The sequence below is a fragment of the Doryrhamphus excisus genome, linkage group LG23 (assembly GCF_037039965.1).
Source record: "Doryrhamphus excisus strain RoL-2023G ecotype Guam linkage group LG23, RoL_Dexc_Guam_v1.1, whole genome shotgun sequence".
Lineage (NCBI taxonomy): Eukaryota > Metazoa > Chordata > Actinopteri > Syngnathiformes > Syngnathidae > Doryrhamphus > Doryrhamphus excisus.
Genome location: NC_136379.1, coordinates 5,462,062 through 5,484,736, shown reverse-complemented (window position 1 = coordinate 5,484,736; position 22,675 = coordinate 5,462,062). Strand labels below are relative to the sequence as shown.

At 39.9% G+C, this 22,675-nt stretch overlaps 1 long non-coding RNA gene across 2 annotated transcripts in view; it reads left to right on the top strand.

Moving 5' to 3' along the window:
* The first annotated feature begins 5,909 nt into the window (after positions 1-5,909).
* LOC131105912 (uncharacterized) overlaps positions 5,910-22,675 on the top strand; it is a 42,357-nt gene continuing 25,591 nt past the window's right edge. Inside the window, exon 1 of one of the 2 annotated variants that reach the window (XR_013625419.1) lies at positions 5,910-6,309. This is a non-coding gene — a long non-coding RNA (uncharacterized LOC131105912). The remainder of the gene's footprint in view (positions 6,310-22,675) is intronic. The other variant, XR_013625420.1, reaches the window with a different exon arrangement.

Genomic DNA, 22,675 nt, shown 5'->3' with positions numbered 1-22,675 from the left:
GGCTTAGACATCTGCTTTTCTTCAAACAAATGGCCTTTGTAAAGCAGCCTCTGTAAGTAAATTCCAAATTTTAAACATACTGTAGTCAGCAAGGCCTTAACTTGTGATTAATAACTTTGTCTTTCTTATTGATTGATTTAGTTGTACAAAGATTGTAAAGTTTGGACAATAACAGACCAAGTAAACAAGATTACTTCTAAAACTTATTTTAAGCTGCGTTTTGCCCCTGCTAGCCCAAACAATGACTTTCTGGTTAATGTGATGAAATCCTGCTGCATGTTCCACATTGGTAACTATACACAAGTGTCCCAAGCGTTTACGTGCGCGAGCATCAGCACCATCGATTGGCGTGTCATGTAATCCTCCATCGTGACAACAGTCAGCGAGATTAGGGGCTAGAGCTGTGGCGTCAGCCCTCTTCGGCGGGTAATGGGCAAAAAAGCATGTTAATTGCCCTTGACTGTTGAAAGTAAATTAATTATTGATCGCTCTCCCGACTCCTCTTCTGTACTTACATAGCCTTACAAATCCTTTTTATCTCCGGCTCGCAGTAAGAACATTTCCTCGTTTCCCCATCATTATGCAGGCGGGCAAACGCGCGCGAGGACCATAAGCCAAACAGCAGCTTCCTGTTCTGCGCCGGAAAGGTCTTCATCTTTACATTGCCTCTGTTAAAATGTTGCATCATGTTCTTGCAGAACTCCCATTTTGCCATGCATGCAACAACACACATGTCCTGGCGCCCCCGCACCGCTAGCTGACAAACAAACAAGAGAGCACATGAATAAAAAGCGGGGTTTGCAGGTCTGACGCCTGTGTTGGGGAATTAATGACACCGGGTGTAAAAAGTGGTGGAGGCGGCACAGACACCAGCATCATTATTTTGCCTATTGATTTCTCATCCTCCTGCAGCATGCAGAGGAGGAAAAAACAACAAACATGTGAAATGAGATTTAAAGATCAACATCATAGGACAAAAATTGGCTGGGACTAGAAACTGATGTGGATTAACCTTTCATGTCATGCTGCATTCACTGTCACCGTGTGCACCTTAAACTGCATCCCCAGTCAAAGACGACAAAATTATGATGACTTCAGTCTGGATATTGTACAACTATTCAACATGGAATGCTGTGGTCATTATTTACCAAAAGCACAAAGATGGCAGCTGTTATTTGGAAGCAGGTGATAATTGGAGAGAAGCGTACGTTTACGTACATTTTTTGGTTAGCAAAAAATATGGTGCATTTCTTGTTGGGTTCAACTGTGTTCTTAATGTATTTTTAACACAAAATATTGCTTGTATGCAGCTGATTGACCTCCTACTACATGGAAACAGGGACTCTGTAGTTATCGGGAGTACTGACAAAGTTACTCCACAATCCATCCATCCATTTTCTATGCCGCTAATCCTAAGTCTCAAAAATGTTAACACAAAATGTTTTTAGAGTTTTACAAATATAATTTTACATGCAGAAAATGATTTGAAATAAACATACACAATCAGTAGGCGCCAATTTCCTTGATTTTGGGCAATCAGCTGATCCTAACATGAATCATAACATTATCCACCGATCTTATCTCGACAGCAAGCAACCAAGTTATTTGATGGTTGCATTTTTCTTTGGCTCCTTTTTGGGTTATTTTGCAGCCGTGATCAAAAGAAAAGCACAGACTTGAGGATGAACGATGCCAAAGTTTCAGATAATGAGGTTTGTGTATTTGGAAGTGAGCCCTGAAATAAGTTTGGGATGACTCTAAACACTCGGTTTCATACGGCATTGTAAAGCTGGAGGTTTATGATGTCACACATAGATGTGCTTCCTTATATGGGCGTGCACTGAAAGCGGGATTCTGCTCCCCCGAGCTCTGCTCCTATGTTTACGTTGTTAGCAACGGCTCCCAGGAAGTGTTTCTTTGGATGTAAGGGAAAGCTAGAGCAGCTGGACTAGCCTAAGTAGCAATTTATCAGTGTCCTCACTGTGTTTATTTTGTGTAAGTAATGGAACAACAGCGGTTGTCTGTGTAGCATTATAGAGTGTGTAAACAGGGAGCAGGGTTGCTAATATTCATTTGCCACCACAATCAGTGGGTCTACCCGAGTTTTTTAAACAAAGGTACTCCCACAAAAAAATGTGTAATGACTCCATTCCACATTACCGATGCTGTAGAAAACGCTAAAATGCTAACGCTACTTAGCATTGAGAGACGTCTTGAAGTAACGTCTTTGCTTGAGAAACCTGGGACTGTCCAGTGTCTACTTCTTGATCGAATACATGATCCAACACATTATTTATTGTTAAAAGCGGGAAGCACAAAATCCAGATAAATACTGCTGGAATAGGTGCAGATTCTAGAAGCTCTACAAGGCTTTTTATCGTGTGTAGCTGCTCTATTGGTGTCCACAACTCAATACAAATACAAATGAGCATAATATGTCTCCTTAAATCCACTCCCTGTTGAAGTTTTATACATACAAGGGTGTGTGTGGGTGTGTAGTACAGGAACATACTTTAAATATATGATAGGAGTAATGGCTGTGTTATTGTGCGGCATCATGTGACGCGCATGCCGCTTTTCCACGGAAGTCTTTGCGGATGAGGAGCTTCTCTCTGTCATTTGTTCATCACTTTGCCATTACACTATGCATAAATGATGCAGCAGCCACTGTGTTTGTTGCAAACAGTCATTCATTTTTCATGGTGGCTTTATCTTGAAAAGCCATCTCCTGTCCGGGACCACCTCGCTGAGTCGCGGTTGGATTTCTTCGTCCGGTAGATGAAGTACCACCGCTGGCGTATAAATATATTTTTTGTTCCGTCTGTCTTTCTTTCCTGACTTCCAGCAAATGCAGCAATTCATAAATTGTGAATGTGCCACTGGTGGTGTCCTTGTTTTCTCAGATGACATTTCCATACATGGACGCTGGTTGAAAATGTCGTTCTCACTCAGCACCGTTGCACCGTGACCCTCCGTACACCACATGATAATGTAAGTGCCTTCAAATAGCACCCAAAACAGATTTATTTATACATTCCTGCTGTTTTGCATATCCTCTGCCCCGAGCCCACACGCTTTATTTCAGTCCAAATGCTGTTGAGTCAGCCTCTTCCTGTATGGCTGTCCCAGATAAGTAGCTTGAAGCTCAATGACCAAAATATCATATGCTTAAATAAAGCGCTATATATATCAAGCTTAGACACAGACCTCCATCCAATATATCTATCTTTATTATGTTTAATTATGAACAATACAGACTGTGAACAACAAACCTCCCTCAACCCCGCCAAGCCCTTCCTTACAATACCACACCATTTTGGATATTTTTACAGCCAGACGCAAGGAAACATTTGCTCCTGAATTTTTAATATCAACATGGTTTCTTCTGTGGAAGGATGACATGTTGACATTTATGGATGGAGACAGCATTACATTCCTCAACGGATTCTTCCATCGGCTACCTAGTTAGTAACAGAATGACTCAAAACATCTCCAACCTCTCCAAGGCCAAATTATAAAGTGAATAGAACAACAACAAAGAGGAAGGTAACAGGCTACTTCCTGGTCCAGTTGGACAGTTCCATTATGATATGGAGGGTGGACAGCTCCACTCATCCAGTTTACTTGATATCTGCACCTTTTGTCAAAGTACTCAGCACAATTTTATTGATAAGTGTATTTGTTGACAAGGCCAAATTATAAATTGAATAGAACAACAACAAAGAGGAAGGTAACAGGCTACTTCCTGGTCCAGTTGGACAGTTCCATTATGATATGGAGGGTGGACAGCTCCACTCATCCAGTTTACTTGATATCACCTTTTGTCAGAGTACTCAACATATTTAATGGTGTCATTTCTTTCCAAAGAATATGTCCAAAACCGAATCTTGTGTACTTTTGAACAACAATGAATTATAGTTGGGAGTTGAGGCTAGCTAACAAACTGTGATCTCAGTTATGTTTTTTCACCCCCCCTTTATTATAAAAGGTTTCATTTTAAAACTGCAATTTGTGTTCATGTGATACCCCACTGAAGTGTGTTCACAATTTTATTGATAAATGTATTCGTTGACAATAGTTCAGAAATGTAACCACCTTGTTTTCACCATGTTTGTACACCACAGGCTTACTTTGTATATAAGGGGTGTAGTAATGGGCACTCGCCAGCAGGGGGAAGTGTGACAACTCGCCTGGCTTTCTGATACTTTACGTCAGTTCGTCTGCTTGACGAACTTCCTCTTTCTGCCAAGCAAGATGGAGGACCCACGTGAGGTTGGCTGTGTCTCATTCATAGCTCTGGTTTTCAGGTGGGTGAAACAGTGAATTGAGCCTGGTATGAAAATGCACTATGTAAATATGTTATAAAACGTTTGAACAATGATGGTGGTGTTATTAATATATGAAGAAATATATGTGTGGAAAGAGAGCAGTGAAACGTTTACACGTGCCGACGCCATTTTGTGCCAATTACGCCATGTTTGAAAAAGTTGGAATTATTCATGTTGTGGAAGTAAGTGAAATGTATAATGTTTATCAATAACTGGGTTAAAAAGAAAGTAAGAACATGTCAGCTCATACATTGTTTTGAAGAGAAAATTAAGATGATTAAGATGATGACCGAAGAACCATATGTGAATGGAAGAAGAAGCTATGCTTTAATCCAAGGTAACATAATACAGTGTTGTCATTGTTTATTGATTTGATTTGCTGTGTCAAAATATAGCTTAGTTAATGTGCTCAATGTACAACTGTGATGAAGAACTATTTATTAAGTATTTATGCTGAACATGCCAAAGTGTGAAATATAACAGTTTATGTGGAATAATGTACGATAACCGCGGTTCCACTGTACATGCCTTTTTAAATCTTATGGCCGCAAAGAATCTTGGGATGTTGGTGGCTGCGGAGGACAAGACAAAGGTGAAAAACAAGGCCATATTTATGGGGTAGCTTTTAGAGGAGCCTTCAAATTAGGCCATCTTTAGTGGGTTACTACAACCTCAACCTTCAAGTCTACCCTCTGAAGAATGCAGTCCCTCAAATAGGATAAAGCTAGTGACTCAAAATGGAACCTAATTACATGCGCAATGTTGTGTAGATTTGTTGAAACTGTCAAAACTAACTCGCTGTCAATTTATTTACTCAGTTAAGAGGATGCAGCCTTTATTTCTCCACACGCATCTTTACAATAATATTACATATACATTTCTTTTGGTCAACAATGCAGTTAAGCCCTTTAATGTCTAGGGATGGCAAACCTGAACAACTAATTGTGGTTTTCATGCTTGGCCAGGCCTTCTGGTCAGCAGTAAACAATGTTTGTACCATCCTCTTAGACTATGGAATCGTAGGAGTGCCAAAATTAAGGGAATGCATGTGGAAATACAAAGAGAATCAATTATAAAAAAAATATAAATGTAGTCACGCCACCATGCACATACTTTGCCCAAACAAAATAGTGACATTGTAATGTGTATGAGATATGTTAATTTTAGCACTCCATATCAGTCAAGCATGCATATTGGCCACCCCAAATAACGCAATTAATCCTACCAATGTATTCCAGAAAAAAGGTTTAGTGGGTTGCCAGAATCAATTTGGACAGAACCTGTGAAAGTCCATCTCATAGTAGAAGCACACATCCTGTTTTCATGGCTGCGCTTTATCAGAGACAGACAGCGACCTGAGTAAGAGGTGGCGACGAGGGCATCCCTAATCTCCCCTGAGGGCAGACACTTTAAAAAAAAAAAGAAAAAAGTAACAGTCAGGTTTCTGCAGCAGTGCGTGTGTGTGTCTGTCTCCTGCTGTGTGCCCGCCTCTAGGGGGCGTTTATTACCAGGGTCTCTCTTCACTTGAATGCATCTGAAGTGTGCAGCTGTGCCAGGTGAGGATGGCAACCTCATTTAGCTGAGCTTTTGTTTCTTTTATTTCTATTTTTTGAAGTGTTTCAGCAAAAAGGCGTCAATACCCCCCCCCACCCACTTTTCTTCTCCACATCTCAGGATTAATAATGCAGCAACCCCCCCTCCCCTTCCTCCTCCTCTTCCTCCACTCCACCAGAAGCACCTTATTCTATCTTGGCCAGATAGTGCTCAGCAAAGCAGGAGCTAATTTTAGAAGATGACACCGCTGAGTGCTTACGATAAGCAGCACACAATGAACGGGGTGACATTATTTTCTTTCTCTTTCCTGTCGCAGACCTCTTTAGGTGCAAATCAGCATAAACACAAGGCCGCCTCCCTCACAACCCGCCAGAATGCATGTGGAAATTGCACCGATGGACTGAACATTTGGAAGTTGTTCCTGCAGGTATGCTACCTAAAGAGACTCAACAGCAGGGTTTGAGTGAGAAATGTTAGGGGCGGAGTTAGTATGCAAATAAGTCAAGTGATTATGTAATACAAATGCATGGGAAACATTCTACAGCAAATTATTTTTCGTGCAAAATAAAGGAACAGAATTTAAAAAAAAATGTTGAGGGCTGTGACTGAACACGTGCTAACTTGAAATGCAGCAGCTGTACCCTTACACCATCAGGGACTGACAGGTGAGTGGGTGGATTATGATTTACTTGTGTCTTCTTCCCTGTGTGAATTAGTTGTCTTTTTATTCCTCACGTCACTTGTTAGGATAATATTGTTTGTTGAAAGAAACGAACAAAAAATGTATAAAATGTCTTGTGCCTACTATATTTATTCATTTATTAATAACTGTGCACATTAATGTCACACTGACATGCCGACTGTCTCCAAAACAAGTCCACAACATGCTTATAACCGAATACAAATGGGCATGTGAGTCTGCCCTTTACCTGCTCTGTCTGTCTGTTCGTTACAGGACAGACAGACAGTAGAGATTTTTACTTGATGTCCTTTGTGAATTTGACAAGAATGCGCCCCCTTGTGCAACATGCCCCCCCCCCCCCCAACCAACCAGGACATTATTTTTCGTGCAAAATAAAGGAACAGAATTAAAAAAATGTTGAGGGCTGTGTATGAATAAACACGTGCTAACTTGAAATGCAGAAGCTGTACCCTTACACCACCAGGGACTGACAGGTGAGTGGGTGGATTATGATTTACTTGTCTCTTCTTACCTGTGTGAATTAGTTGTCTTTTTATTCCTCATGTCACTTGTTAGAATTATATTGTTTGTTGAAAGAAACAAACAAAAAAATGTATGAAATGTCTTGTGCCTACTATATTTATTAATTTATTAATAACCGTGCACATTAATGTCACACTGACATGCCGACTGTCTCCAAAAACAAGTCCACCACATGCTTATAACCTAATACAAATGGGCATGTGAGTCTGCCCTTTATCTGCTCTGTCTGTCTGTTTGTTACAGGAGGAGATCACTGCTTCGCTCGCATATGCGTTTTCATATATTACCTACAGTATCGGCATGAATAGTCAGACATTTTCTGTAGAAGATGTCTGTTCAGGTTGTGTTGATTTGTGTTCTTGCATGCGAGCTTTACCTCTCATCATTCTCAAAGAACTTGTCTCGTCCCACATCTATTTTGGAGCCAGAAGAAGATTTTTTTTTGATGTCCTTTTGTGTATTTGACAAGAATGTGCCCCCTTGTGCAACATGCCAACCCCCCCCCACCACTACCACCAAACAGGCATTGTGGGGCCCTATCCACAGCATGTAAAGCTGGGCCGCTCTATCCAATATACTGTGTACATAGTGATGAGAACAATTATTAAGCAGTTTTTTTCCCTCAGGCAAAACTAAGATATTTCACATTGTGACAAGTCTTTCAGACGGATGCAGCCCTTTTGAAATTGATAAGATGTTGGCAAATGATCACAGAAACACCAACCATCATTTTCTTGCAAATAGTCATCAGTGAGATGGAAAATTCTGTTTTTTTTCATGTAGTTGCATAATAACTGTAAATTTTGCTTTAAATGTTCTGCTTTGAGATTTGGATTGACCCAGAGTACTGTAGTTATGGAATAATAACATCATCCTCTTGACTAATTCTTTTGAACGAAATGCGTAGGTGCAAGACAATTGTTCGTCAATGACACTGAACATTAAAACTCATTATGTCCTTTTCAAGGAATCATCACCTCCTCAGAAACCATTTTACCCCAACAATTAATATGATTTATTCGATAACAGCTTATGGCCCCACAGACTGTGAAGCATTCCCTGCACGTCGTTCTGTGCCGCCAGTGTTTATCAGTCCAAATTTATTATTAATTTCCAAGTCTCCACAATTATTGACCTCAATATTGGTCTAACATCATCGCGCTTATCTTGAGCCCGTGGTGTGTAAATCATACTAAATCATCTTTAATTACCGCGCGGTGGAGTTTTCCTGCGGTTTCTACCATGGAACCTTTGTTACCTCATGATCTGTGCACGCTGACAGGAGTGCATCTGACGAAGAGGATAATTGGGAATTTAGGGCCGCTAATTGATAACATGAGTGCATCTCCAGGGTGAGTGACAGCGGTAGTGGCAGAAAAAGCTGTGATACACTTCCTAGTCCACTCCTACCGTTGGTTTAAAACACAGTGATGTGTCAGAATGAACATGTGACACCTGGGAATTATTATGCTGTTTGTACAGCCGCTGTTTGTACTGGCTGCATTTTACTGTCATATTATCTTCAGGAAACACAAGGACACGACGACATTGAGAGCACACCATAAAGTCCTTTGAACCTAAAAGGAGAAGAGAATTCAGATAAATTCTAGGGATGTGAACATCAATGACAGGGAACCAAAACGCTGGTTGACCTTCAGTTTGTTTTTGCATTTGCAATACCTGGGTGAAACTGTGCACTGCGGGATTGGAGCGGGTGCCAGGCAGTGCTGCTGTGAGAATGTACAGTACCTTTGGTCAATGTCACTCCCTTAAGAGTTGAACTGGACTGGTTGAGTTAACAGATCTGGCTTTTAGCTTGATGGCCACTCAAACTTTATAGTTCATAGTATAGAGGGCTCTTTAGTCGAAATAGGTTTTCCCATTGTTAGCTCCCTGATGCTAATGTCATTTCAGCCCTTAAATGACAAATAACGATGACATACGACGAAGAGACATTCGTAATTGTCTCGTGCAAAAGAAAAAACATGCCTTTTGACCTTTTTTAAGGATGATTTTTCCTGAAAAATGCTGCTTCAATTTCAAATGTCCCATAACCCTTTTTTACAGTCGTATGCAGTCTGGTTCTGCTAGAGCTACAGATTGAGGGAATAAGGAGCATGGTGCTAAACCTGTTCCAAATGAAAAGTGCCGTGAAATGAGTTTTTGATCATTTGGCACCGTATAAGTAAAACTAAATAGATAAATGTGGTTCCTCTTATGTGTGCATGGGTTCAGGGCTTCTCATTACACGTTGTATATTAAAGAAGTGTTATCCTTTTATAGATGAGCCAATAAAGAGCTTAGACTTGCACAATGGGATGTGGTGTCACTGTAGTGGACGCATATAATCTCAGGCAAAGGTTGCGGAATCGTACGCGGGTATTCACATGCATGTTTGACAAATGAACGCCACTTGAAGATGTATGACGCATTAGTCGTGCTCGGTTGGAACTAACGATGTGGGCGATCAGGATTATGTAGAGAAAATAAATCACTTCCCTTTGCTGTCGTTGGGAAAATGATATTGCTTTAGGGCTCTGTAGTGGGCATTAGAGACGGGTTACAGATTATTTCCTTTGCCGCTTTAAAGCGTATACTTTCTATTCAGGCTTTTGTTATCAGAGTCAAAGTTTATGCTTCCACCCACATGTACTGTTGTTTCTCATCTTGTCTAGATTTGGAGTTTTCTCTGCATTGTTGGAGGCGAGTGCCCTTGTTTTCATATTTGCTGCCATTATGACCGTTGATGGAGACGATAATGTCAACACAAAATGTCGCTCAAAGGCCATGGATTCACAACTTGATTAGGTTTTTGTGTTTAGCTCTGCAGCGGATTACGGCGACAATGTTGCCATCCTCCATGTAGTATATATTAACACCTCAGGATGTTACAACTACAAATCTTTTGTTTGTTTTGAACTGTTAGCACAAGAAACAAGTGGGTGTTCATCCATCCATGTCAGCAGGTCACTTCCTGGTCCTTCATAATGTTGCTTCATGATGGTCACTGGGTTTTAATGGTTTGTTGGTTGCTGTTTTGCCACAATTTTCACGATTTTCTGGCGATTTTGCAATGTCTACAGCCATTTCACTTTCCTTTTCTTTGATACTCCAAGTCAGAAGAGTCTGCCTCCCGCTTGGGTGACACAATGGAGGGACAAAAGTTCACTTAAAAAGCACAAAAGTGACATTCTGCCTCTGTGTAGTGATGCGTGACTGTTTGGAATGGGCTATTCCCAACATGTCCCCAGGGTTAGCTCACCATATTCCTAAATTTCATGAATCAGTTTGTCGGTAATCTTGCTAAGTAAGGAACCAGCAACATACGGTGTTAGCATTAGCGTGCCTAATGTGTCTAGTGAGCATATTATGTCCACTCTGTTTTCCTGGCTCCATCACTTTTATAGAGTTGCATTGCCCTTAAAAAAACATCTTCAGCTGTCAGACAGAAAACGGAATACCTGAGCACCCGGTCGCCTGACGTATGAGCCTCCTGGTGCAATATTCTGCAAGATCCACGTTTTAAGAATGAATAGCAGTGCAACGCTCCTCCAAAATAATACAAGATGGATCTTTGCAGGCAGACTTTCTATCATTACTTTAATGTTACATTTCAGCTGAGAGAGCGTAAATGAAGAGACTGGGTTTTCTTCCAGGGATGCTCTGCTAAAACTCTAAACAGTTTTGATATTTGACTTCAGAATGTTATTAGGTATACGCCGTTTTGATTGACACAGTTAGAGATGTGTTCTAGTTAGTTTAACCAGCTCTTGTTGTTCTTGTGTTTTTTGCATTTATTCCACAGATGGGATTACTTTTTGCCCATGCATATAATCAAGGTTGCACTTCAAGTTACCCTCGGGAATTCTGCTACTTTCAACCACCAAATTTCACCAAATTCAGAGTTTTTAATTCGTTTAAACTACAGCACCTGTGACATTAAGAACCTTAACATCCTTTACTTCTCTTTTATGTTCTCTGAGTACTTTTAATCTTTTTGGACAGAAGGTGTAGCTTTTAGAAACAGTGATGGATAACAAAAATGTATTTTTTTTAAACACTGCTGGAGCTGTCTGAACGGGCTAAGCTGCCTGCAAAAATGTAAGAAACACATGCACAAAAAAATCTGCAGTGCCCGATACCTGAACCTGTACGGATTTATATTTATTTGTTTACTGGGAACACAGAGCTATTGTCTGATGTTGGCAATATAAATGGTATACTCTCTAAATCTATTTATCCTGAACAAATAAGGGGTGTCGATACAAGTTGATTGACATGCTCCATGCCTTCAAGTCCTATTGGTGCTAAATAAAAGTCCTCCTGGAATGGGACCCATCAGGAGTCAAGCACAGCTTTGGTAGGAAGATAAATTGAGAATATTGATTGTTGACTTGTTTCACACACAACGTTTAATAACGACCTGCAGCCCTCCATCTCATCTTGGCGTTAATCTGAAATATATTGTTTTCGCAAATAAAATTAGATCTGCGGATCAATAGTGCAGCTTTAAGTCATTGCTAACCTCCAATCAGGCGAATCATTTGACTGGATGAGCGGGACGAGACACATTATCTGTGTCCCAATTCAGTTGTACCAGTTCAAAAGCGTCACCCTTCAAGTTTAGACTTCTTTTCCCAATAATACACCATCACTAGCCAACATTCTTTGTGTACTACTGCCCATTTGAACCCTTTTTAACCATAGTTTCGCCCATGTAATTCTTATCTACATACAGTCTTCCCTCACCACTTATTGGTTAGAATTTTGCAGCTTCATGCTAAGTATGTACAGTAAACCTCGGATATATCGGATTCAATTGTTCCCACTGGTTTTGTCCGATATAAGCGAAATCAGTTATATGCGTATACCGGAAAATGTCCGTTTTACGCATATATCGGATTTATATCCGGTATATGCATAAATCGGATTTTATCCGTTATAAAAAGGCACTTCCTTGACTATGTTTCCAATGTACCTGGACTGGGCAATGAAAAGAGATGTAAGGTAATGAGAATTTAACTTTATTGGACTCTGAGCATAACAAATTGTTAATTAAGCTAGGCCCTGTTACGCCCGTCAGGCCTACGTTATTTCCAATAGTGAGGTTAAGCTCTCATTCACTGCTGTGCTAGTATTATTGACGTCACTCACTTTTATATTTGTCCTAAATCTGAATAATAAACGTGAATATAAATTGCGCAGGCAACGCTGCAAATGACGTCGTATAGCGGCCTGTCACGATTCGGCGAATCAGAGCGCCACGATGCGGCCATCCGATATATGCGAGGGAAATTTAATGGAAATGCATTGGAACAGGACTGGAGATTTTGTCCGAAATAGGCGAAATCCGTTATAAAAAATCCGATATATGCAATTAATTTTTATTGGAAATGCATTACAGAAAAATCGGTTCTTTTTTATCTGTCCGTTGTGAGCGAATTTCCGATATATTCAAGTCCGATATATCCGAGGTTTACTGTACTTGTATTCCTGTTCAATCCTGCAGGTTACAATGTTCCAACTCACCATTGTTCCTCGCGCTTACAGGTATTATGGACCCCCTCAAACGTGCCTGTGAATATTCTTATGCATCCAGCTATAGACTAGAGCTGCCCTACCTTGTCTGTGAGCATTATTTATAGACGTCAATTCAATACATGCTGAGCATGTATCAATAAAACAACAATTGACCGCTTTCCATCTGCTCTCATACTACCCGACATATGTCTGTTTTTGTTGCTGCTCATTATTAAACACCAAAACGCAGTTAACTTTGCAGCGCAACAAGTTATGAGGCATATGATATCATGAAAGTATAGACAGAAAAGAAATAAAGAACATACTTCCCTCAGGACGACACATCTTTATCCATAGCTTGAACTGGTGTGAGGATGAGAGTGGACCTGAGTGGGTGCATCATGAGGAAGTTTTTTTTTTTTGAGACCTTTGTGCCTGTGGAGGATTATCTTCCCACATGGGTTTAGGGAGCATGAACTGATTAAGACTGTAGGAGTTTGAATGCTTTGAGGTGAGGTGCAAATGTTTGGCAAATAAAAGGCGATTTGGTGTTGATGATCCAATGCGACACAGCATCTCTTCAAAGTGCAGATCATTGCTCATAGATTGTTGGCTCAAAGTGCGTAAAATACAGCAGGTCTTGCTCTTTTTCCGTCATGTCCACATTTTACAATCAACAAAAAGCATCTGGAGAGAATTTTACTATCTGACTCGACATGCTTTCTTCCACTGTCGCCTTAATGTCACCTTCCTTTCTATTTCAATCTTTGGGTGAGCTATAAATCTACAATCAACAATGTTTACAGTAACAAACAGTAACAAAAACATTTTTTCTTTGATCAAGTCAAAAAAACCTATACATAAAGATTATGGATGTTAGACAAAATGTTTGAAAGTGCATCAAAGTTCCGTTTAAAGCTGCACAGAGAGACCTAGCTACTGACAGTATAATGGAATAAAGGTTATTGCAGTGAATCTTCCAAAACTCCAGTGATTAAAAGGTAGGTTATCTCTGGTTTAATATGGAGTCCAGCAGCACTCATTGGTCAGATTTATTAATGCAGTCTGGCCCATGAGTGCAGGAAGCCTTTTAAACAATATTTAAAGGCCTTTTTATGTGATGGCATGGTATGAAATAGTGTTATTAAAGGGTAAAATATCATTATTTTGTATTGTAAGCAGGGAGGGGCATGATGAAAACAGCAATGAAAGTTTTTTTTCTTTTCAAAAGAACTTACAGTATTTCATCAACAGGGTACCTGAAATACACAAATGAACACAAATTTATTTCTCCATTCAAAATCCATCTCCCAAAATCCACACGTCTCTTTCTGTGTGTTCTAAAGATATAAAAACAGGTAAAACGAGACAATGCACACCCATACCATATAGAAAGCCAGCCATTGAAAGCTTTTATGGTTTTATATACATGCTGTGAACATATCGTAACAGGCACATTCATGATAATGTAATACTTACAGTAGAGTTGAGAGATATGGACCTTAGACGGTATCACAATATTTTTGGGGCGTATCAATTAAATTCAGAACCTAAACACAAGAGCAGCGGTGACATTTCTAGTATGTAGCATTACCTTTTAGTATTGGGTGTGGTGAAGCTAGTCGCTAGCTGGCTAGTAGCTAGCGAGTGTGGTATGACGAGGTGTCACTATGCCAGTAATGTACTACTTTGGTGTAACAATGTTAATAATAATAATACCAATGTCTCTGTAAGCTTGTTTAATTAGCAGGTCGCACTTGGATGCAAATGGTGTGTTGTTTTCCAGAAGGTTGTATAGTTGCATACAATTACATGTATTGTTGCCTCTTTTTATCTGTTTTTGTATCTTTACAATGCAGATATATGTCCATATCTCCCATAAGGATTGTGGATGATGGGAAAAATTCCAGAAAAAGTGCAGTTTTCCTTCAAAGCTGCACAGAGAGACTAAGTGTGCCTCGCTACTGACAGTATAATGGAATAAAGGTTATTGCAGTGATTATTCCGATGCTCCAGTGATCAAAAGGTACATTAGCTCTGGTTTAATATGGAGTCCAGCAGCACTGCTAATTGCCAAGTTTATTAATGCAGTCTGGCTCATGAGTGCAGGAAGCCTTTTGAATGTTCAACAAAGGCCTTTTTATGTGATGTCTTTGCGTGGTATGAAATAAGTGTTATTAAAGGGTCAAATATCATTATTTCGAATTGTTGGTAGGGTGCGGCCATGATGAAAGCAGCTACTTTATCAAGCTTACTGCTTGAATATTCCATTAGTTTGATCCAGATAGGTCTTGTTTGTTTGAAGACATTTCACCTTTAATCGCCTTTAACCCAAAAGTCGTTTTTAGCTTTAAATTTTGAAGTGTAGTGTCCCCCTATTTATTGATCACAATGCCAGACGTGGCGAGTGAACAACTGTGCTGTATAACAATGCATTTTTTCAATAGCCACTCCGGTGGAATAAGACAATATTTGGAGTAGTTTGACATAGATGCTTCTTTCACACCTCTCATGCCAGCGGTAATACATGTTTAGGACGTGGACATCTTTGTCTGCAAAGGAATGTCCTTTCTGTTTGAGATGCAAACGATCTGCTGACACTGTGCCTGAAGAAACAGGGTTGCTTGGGAGGCTTCTTGGGATTTTTAGTGCTTGGGGGCAAACCAGCTTTTGTCTGAGGGTATTGGTGGGTTTGAAAGGCATCATATTTTATGGTTGGAGGAAATCCTTTTTCTCTGACAAACCAGGCATGTAAGGGACACCACATTTCGCCTCATGTTTCTATCCTCAGGCTCAGGTGCAGTGGAAAATTATTCTCCTGGCAGATTTGACAAAGTTTCATTGGTTTGATGGTATAAAAATAGCATACAAGGATCATTAGCACATGTGTTGACGTGTTAGCACCGAGATTGTTTGCAGTCTTAGCTGTAGCGTGACAGACAGCAGTATTTCTATGCTACTGAAATCTATAACAAATAATGTTCATGGCTAGTTATGTAAAAAAAAAAAAACATCATGAACTAAGAAATATCTTTTCTGCAAATTTAACTACTATTGCACGATGAATTGGAAAATGTGGCCTTTGCTCAAAGCTTTTTAATATGCTGCCTTGACTTTGGCTGCATTTTCTTTTGCATAATCTGTTGAATTCCTAGAATACAATATCTGTAAGGATTGATAGAAAATGCTAACTGGATGTAATCAGTGTATGTATGACGAAGGCTACGTAGCTATTTTCTTTTCACTGATAGTATATACTGACATATTGACCACAATTAGTTGGAAATAAAATACTAATATCAAACTGCTTCACTATGATTTACTTTGAAACATGTGCACCAGAATCACCTGTCTGCCCTGTAGGCACTTGACAGGTGAGTAGAGGAAGAAAAGGCAGAAAGAAAGGGAATTAAAGTTAATTAATGCATTTCTTGTTCGTGCACCTGATTATAGCCCTAATGTACACAATACTACTAACAGCAAATTTAAATATTAAAAAAAAAATGCAGCCAAAGTGATGCAGTCCATTTCCAGTCCGCCTCCCATGCAGCCTACCACCACAGCTTCAAAAAAAATCCCAGGGGAAACCCTGCTTTGATTACCATAATGACCGGTGTAGCACTAGAAAGTGCGGTCTCTTTTGGAATAATTTAATAGTAATTTGAAAATAGTATTGGAAATGTACTTGCTGACCAAGTTGTGATGTTAAAGGTTGAAGAATAATAAATACAATACAAAAATATTCACCCAGGTTTGTCTTAGAGGTTGCTGTACTTATTTCTATTATACCCTATAATCTAATTTAATGTCATACAAATACTATAATAATAATGTATTTTCTAATGTATCTGTAATGAGCCTTGGAAATTGCTAGAAAGAGTGCACCCGTGTGCACGTGCACATGACAAAGGCATCTGGGGAAGGCTCCAGCTCCATTCGATTGCGTTGCATTATCAGTCATTGCCTTTATCTGATGGCTAGTGCCACAGCCAATTACAGTGGACACTGTGGTGAAGTAGCCTTAATATAAAGTAGCTGTGATAGCTGCCACATAAATCCACTCCACCCTAATCCACTGCCTGCTTTTATTAGTTATTCAATGCTTCCTTGACGGTGCCATAGAAGGACCCCAATGGATTGGTGATGTCAGGGAAGCTGAATTACTATATGCTAAAGTGCAAAGCTAGTGCAACGGGTGAAGATGTGCATCCTTGACTTCACAGGGAGGCCTCAGAGGTTCAAGCCCGCTATGACTGCCACCATTATCGTCATACGTTAGACATATTGGACCGGTCCTAGCCACAAGGGCGCACTGCTGTTGACCCCTTCTCAGAGCCTAATTTGTCTCAAGGGTGATGAGGGAATTAAAAGTGGAAGGACTAATTGGCAGTCAAGAGGTCTCGACTCAAGAACGCCTTTAAGGAAGATTAGACTGACCTTTTATGGGCGTGACTGGAAGCTCCCAAACAGTACCTATGGCCTGTAGTCCAAATGTTTAGGAATACATGCCAGCATACATGAAATACAGATATCCTTTGTCTCAGTCAATCAGTCTCGTCTGTGGCACTGCAAAGGCTTTTTGTTAAATGGCAGCCATTTTGGCATACTACATCCTGTACACACATGTACTAAGCTACAATGTGATGAGATCCACAGGAACACGGGAATGCTGGGTTTTCATGGCAATATCAGGCAGAGGCTGGCTGCTGGCTTCCCAAGTGGTATGTAAACACCTGGCTTGTGGAGGTGCTCTCCAGCTGCAAGTCTATCATGACTGCTTGTTGTGATGAAATAAAAACTTTGTCGCTTTCTTTTTAGACATCATGCAATTTTTAAGTAAATTTACTTGTTTTCAGTGTAATTCCGTGTTAAGATCCTCATGAAAGAAAGTGCAAAGTGGTGTGCTATTACTAAAACGGTGTTTTATCACATTGCTAGAGATATGGTCACCATTGCAAAAGTGGAGAAAACCGATTTTAAAAACCTGCTGAAAACATTGGACTCGCGAAGACTGTCAGAGTAAGAATAATTTAGCATAACAATCTCTACCACAAATGTACAGAGAAGTCAGACAGTTGACAGGTTGGTGTTCCTGGCACAAAATAAGGACATGCTTGTGTCCTCTAAAAATCCCAAATCTAAAAATTACGACTGCATTTATGAGTTGCTGACCTTCCAGTCAGCAAAATGTGGAAAAAGCGGAAAAATGTCCTCTTAAAGCGGCCACTTTGTATTGTGTTCTTTTGAGCTGAGGATTTGAGCATAGCAAAATCAAGTTTATTTGAATTAATTGTGTCATTTAATGCATTCAGTATTGCCAGAATTGTATTATTTTTTGTAATTTCAAGTTTTTTGGGAATGTTTATATGTTTGGTTTTTTTTTATCTTGATTGCTTGTGGCTTATTTGCTTGAGACACTAATGCATTTCTAGTTCTGTGTTTTAATAAGAAGCCTCCGCATGTCGGTCAGCATAAATAAAGCATAGTTCTATAAGCACCACATACATTCTCTCTATCCTGCCGCACAGCTGAGATAGTTTAACCTGCTCCTTTTCAGACGTTAATATCTCAGAATGAAAACGACCCCCTGGTTTTTTACGTCCCCATGATTGTAGTGCAGCTTTTTGAAAGTGAAATAATCCATTCTCCACCTGTGGGAGCCTCCTGTCCCTCATCCAATAAAAGCTGTGTGTGGCTTGACTTTAATCCTCGCATGCTGAAGGTTCACAGGTCTTTTCCAGTGGAGCCAACACGCTAGTTGGGGACCGCCACGGGGGTCTAATACAATCAGCTGTGCTTTATTCATTTGTGTTACCATTGTACGGACTTGTGTGCCGAGTCGTGCCCCGAGAGGAAACACTCACCCTACTACTTGATGTCTGAAGAGCTCATAGCTGTAGTAGAGATGTGGATGCAAATGTTTTGTCTCCCCTAGGCAACCAGAAGTAATACTTGCATAGTACTGCTTGCTTAGCAACCCTTTGCATCATGCTAGCATACTAATGGAAGCCCCTGAGCGTGTCTTGTCCACGTCTGGAAACAGTGAGGAGCTGTTGCTGCAAGAAAGGAAACACTGACATTAGTTTATTTTTAAAAACCTATATGGACTATATGGTGGTGCTTGACACCATATGTGGGATTGACTTGAAATTTCTTATACTGTAACTTTGGAGTGTTTATGTGAATCGTGACAGAATTTGGTACACACCTTTAGTGGACTGACAATTGATATTTGAGCAAAGTTGGTCGGAAAACATAAAATATAATTATGAATCCGTTGAGCTTTATTCATCCGCATTAGCTAAATATTTTGAGCTACAGTATATGAACTACTGGACATCTCATGTTTTGATGGTGGCTGATTGTGATTCTGTTAAAAGACATGTTAAGACAGTCCTTCCCCCAGCAAAAAAAAAGACATGGAGTCTTATGTGTTTCTGCACATGTACAATGTGTGTGTTCCATTTTTTTTTTTTTTAAAGATGGAGGCCATTACCTTTGGTGGCGAACATGACACATTGCAAATGGAAGCAGGTCACCGTGAACCGAGCCCACGCCGGGAAACTTTCCACTGCGGTGACATTGAAATGTCATTCCACTTGAGTGGGACAAAAACACAAGGCACTATTAGGCTAGCAGCGCACAAAAAAAAAAAAAATGTTGAAATTGGTCGGACCTTGGAGCTCCGGGTGGCCCGGGAACCTTTTTGAGGCTGACATCTCCAGCTGATCTGATGGGATTACATGTCAGGAATGGGAAAATTCCCAACCCTTTGACTCACATCTCATCTCATGTTTTTTTTGCTCTTAGAGGCTTGTTGGAGGGGAGGGTGATGACAGCGGGGAGAGTGATGGCAAGAGAAGGATGGAGAGGCAAAGATGGAAAATGACAATATAATATGATTTGATTTGTGGCCTGACTGGCGACACAGGTGGATGGAGGAGCTGGGTGAGGCCACAGAGTTCATTTAGTAGCCTTGACAGGCGGCAGCGATGGCGGAGGCATTAGCCGCCTCACTTTAGACTTCTGATGTTTTTCTCCCAGCATGCCTCCTCCTGACATCATGTCAGAGCGAGGTTTAACACTTAAGTTACAAATTGTTAAGTCTCATAATAGCTGCAGGCAACTGCAGTTGAAACATTTCTTTACAATTTTTCTTTGCAGCAGTATAGCCCGTTCGAGCTTGGCAGCCATATTAATTATCCTCTCCTGTGTTTTCACCAAAAAAATAAAAATAAACAAAGTCAGGGTTGTCCAACATGTGGCCCAGCACATTGTAACGTAACAAGAAGACACAAAAACAGCAAAGACTGAAAAATCCGTGATAAAGTGATAATACTAAGAGAACATCATAATACAGAATAATATTATGAGGGAAAAGAACCTAATTGCAGTACCACGATAATACCACGAACAATAAATAAATTTAATAATAAGACAATGATTAATAATTTAAATTTAAATACGTATTTTCTACAGTGGTAGTATTGTGAAAAAGATTGAACATTGAAAAATTACTAAAAATGAAAACAAACAAGCACAAATTTAATGAGAATAAAAAATGAAATATGAGGAAAAATATCATTTTCGGTGCTTAAATTTCATATAAAATAAAACATATTTTTATAGTATATTTGCAAAATAAGCAAAGAAAAACAGCAGCAAAAAATGGGGAAAAAGACCCAAGTTCATACTAATAAATATACATTTTAACTTGGGTAGGATACATTTACAAAAAAAATATATAACCTCTTTGCTTTTTTGCTTGGTATTTTATTTACTGGCGGTAGTTAGGTTCTACGGAGTAGTTTGGTAGTACACGACTGATGGGGATGTCATTCAACTTCCCCAAAACAAACCAAAAAATCTGACCTTGCATTATACCACTGCCTGTTTTGAATAAACTACGCCAAACTTTGAAATGTAGTGGAAATGCAAACTACAGGTAAGGGCCAGAAAATTAGAATATTTTCATAAACTTGATTTATTTCAGTCATTGTGTTCAAAAGGTATAACTTTTACATTATATTTAATAATTGCACACAGACTGATGCATTTCAAATGTTTATTTCTTTAATTTTGATGATTATAGGTGGCAACAAATGAAAATCTGAAATTCCGTGGGTCAGAAAATTAGAATATTACCTAAGGCCAATACAAAAAAAGGATTTTTAGAAATGTTGTTCACTGACGAGGTCCCAGAGTCTGGAGGAAGAGAGGAGAGGCACGGGATCCACGTTGCTTGAAGTCTAGTGTGAAGTTTCCACCATCAGTGATGGTTTGGGGTGCCATGTCATCTGCTGGTGTCGGTCCACTCTGTTTCCTGAGATCCAAGGTCAACGCAGCCGTCTACCAGCAAGTTTTAGAGCACTTCATGCTTCCTGCTGCTGACCTGCTTTATGGAGATGGGGATTTTACGTTCCAACAGGACTTGGCGCCTGCACACAGCGCCAAATCTACCAGTGCCTGGTTTAAGGACCATGATATTTCTGTTCTCAATTGGCCAGCCAACTCGCCTGACCTTAGCCCCATCGAAAATCTGTGGGGTATTGTTAAGAGGAAGATGCAGAATGCCAGACCCAAAAATGCAGAAGAGCTGAAGGCCACTATCAAAGCAACCTGGGCTCTCATAACACCTGAGCAGTGCCAGAAACTGATCGACTCCATGCCACGCCGCATTAATGCAGTCATCGAGGCAAAAGGAGCTCCAACCAAGTATTGAGTACTGTACATTCTCATATTTTTCACGTTCATACTTTTCAGTTGGCCAACATTTCTAAAAATCCTTTTTTTGTATTGGCCTTAGGTAATATTCTAATTTTCTGACCCACGGAATTTCAGATTTTCATTTGTTGCCACCTATAATCATCAAAATTAAAGAAATAAACATTTGAAATGCATCAGTCTGTGTGCAATGATTAAATATAATGTAAAAGTTATACCTTTTGAACACAATGACTGAAATAAATCAAGTTTATGAAAATATTCTAATTTTCTGGCCCTTACCTGTAGAACCGTTTAGTTCCAGGAACTATTGTGTATGTTGAAGATGAAATTGACGTTGTTGGAAAACATTGCTTTTTTTCCTTTATCGTGAAAAACACTGTTTACATTCATATAGCAAATTTCATCATGCTGTGAGGACAAGCAGTTTGCTGAAATTTGCTTACGCCACAAAAAATAATTGCCTTGATTTCACTTACAAGTGAGTCATATTACGGGTTGCTAACGGCAACTATTTGCCTCCAGGCTATTCAGACCGTGTGGATAAAGAAGTGCATAACAGGACAAGCTGTACAAATGTAGACACATTCCTGCTCTTGTATTGAATTCTCAGCTCAAACGAGACACAGGCTTTGTTTGTATCGCAACACAAAGCGCCACTAATTTAAGTGCGTCTTGTGTATTTATACGTTTTATTGTTACCTGTATTTATTTGTGGGATTGAAAGGTTGCTAGTCACGCCAAAACACGTATATATCGAGTAGTCATCTTTACTGTTAAATATAACTTCATGTTGACAGTCATACGCACATAGGACATTTGACAGGGTGTTCCCAGGCTAGCTGTGAAACATAATCCTTCCAATTCCTCCGAGATGGGCATGCCCAGAACACCTCACCAGGGAGGCATTGACAGGGTTTGGAAGGGGAGGAGTCAGTCACCCAGCGTGGGTTTTGCCAGCGCCATGACACAGGAGAATGACGAAGCCTTAAGAAGTCAAATTCATGCGATGAAAGAAATGCCCCGTAAGGCTTTTGTGCCAAAATAAACCGGCGCTGACAAAGTGCCTTGTGCATGCTGGGATTGTGAGGTTGATACTTTATGTAGTGCTTAAAATGGCAATTATGATTCAGGGATTATAAGGATTGTTTTCTGTTGCTTTCGGATATTTGAAATCCTTTTCAGGGGCGGGGCGGGGGCATTAAAGTCTTCTCTCACTTCTCTTGTGTCAATCACTGACAGAAACTTTGGGGGCTTTGGGAGTGAAGGAGCAGTTTTCAGTCGGTTGTGTCACCCAAACCAATAATATCTCTTTAGTATGCAA